This window comes from Limulus polyphemus, unplaced genomic scaffold (genome assembly GCF_000517525.1).
Source record: "Limulus polyphemus unplaced genomic scaffold, Limulus_polyphemus-2.1.2 Scaffold3247, whole genome shotgun sequence".
Taxonomy (NCBI): domain Eukaryota; kingdom Metazoa; phylum Arthropoda; class Merostomata; order Xiphosura; family Limulidae; genus Limulus; species Limulus polyphemus.
In genome coordinates, this window is record NW_013668857.1 from 42291 (window position 1) to 43017 (window position 727).

Here is a 727-nt window from a genome sequence, read left to right on the forward strand (position 1 = left end):
AACTAAAGAGATTATAGATAAGTATGTATCAGTCATTTTAATATTAAAATAAATTCTAGTTCTAATGCTTGTCATTATATTTACGTGGCCAGCTTTACGTGAGTCAAAGCAAGAATTTGACACAAATAACAAATCAGTATAATCATAATGTAAGATATTAGAATGCTTGTTCAGTTCCTTGTTCTAAGCATTCCTATGACTGTATAATGAATAAATACGGCTGTCTCAAATATTCATTTTCATATGATAAACGTCTTTATTATAGAAAAACGTAAAAATAAAACTATATTATTAAGAACTTCAAATTTACTCTGAATGTATACATTTTGTTCATTAAGCTATTTAAGATACTTAAATTATATTTTGTTACCTTTTAACAAGTTCATAACTTTGTAGTGTTTTTTAAACCTTTATCTAGGCATGTTCAGTAGAATAAAATATTTATACTGCTACAACTTCCAGCTGAAAATTTGTCTGTTGGTAGAGCGAAGGCTCTTCTTACGTTGTTTATTTGTTAGCTTGCATTCCAGTTTGAAGTTTAGTAGCATGTATGTATATATATATAGAGAGAGAGAGAGAGTCTTAGCACCTAAACTAGTCACTTTATAGTTTTATTACATTGTTCTTGCCTACAATTACCTTTTTGTAACTTTATTAGCCTCTTTACAATATACTATCCTACAGAAACGTCTTAACACCTAAACTAGTTATATTGTAGTCTTATTAC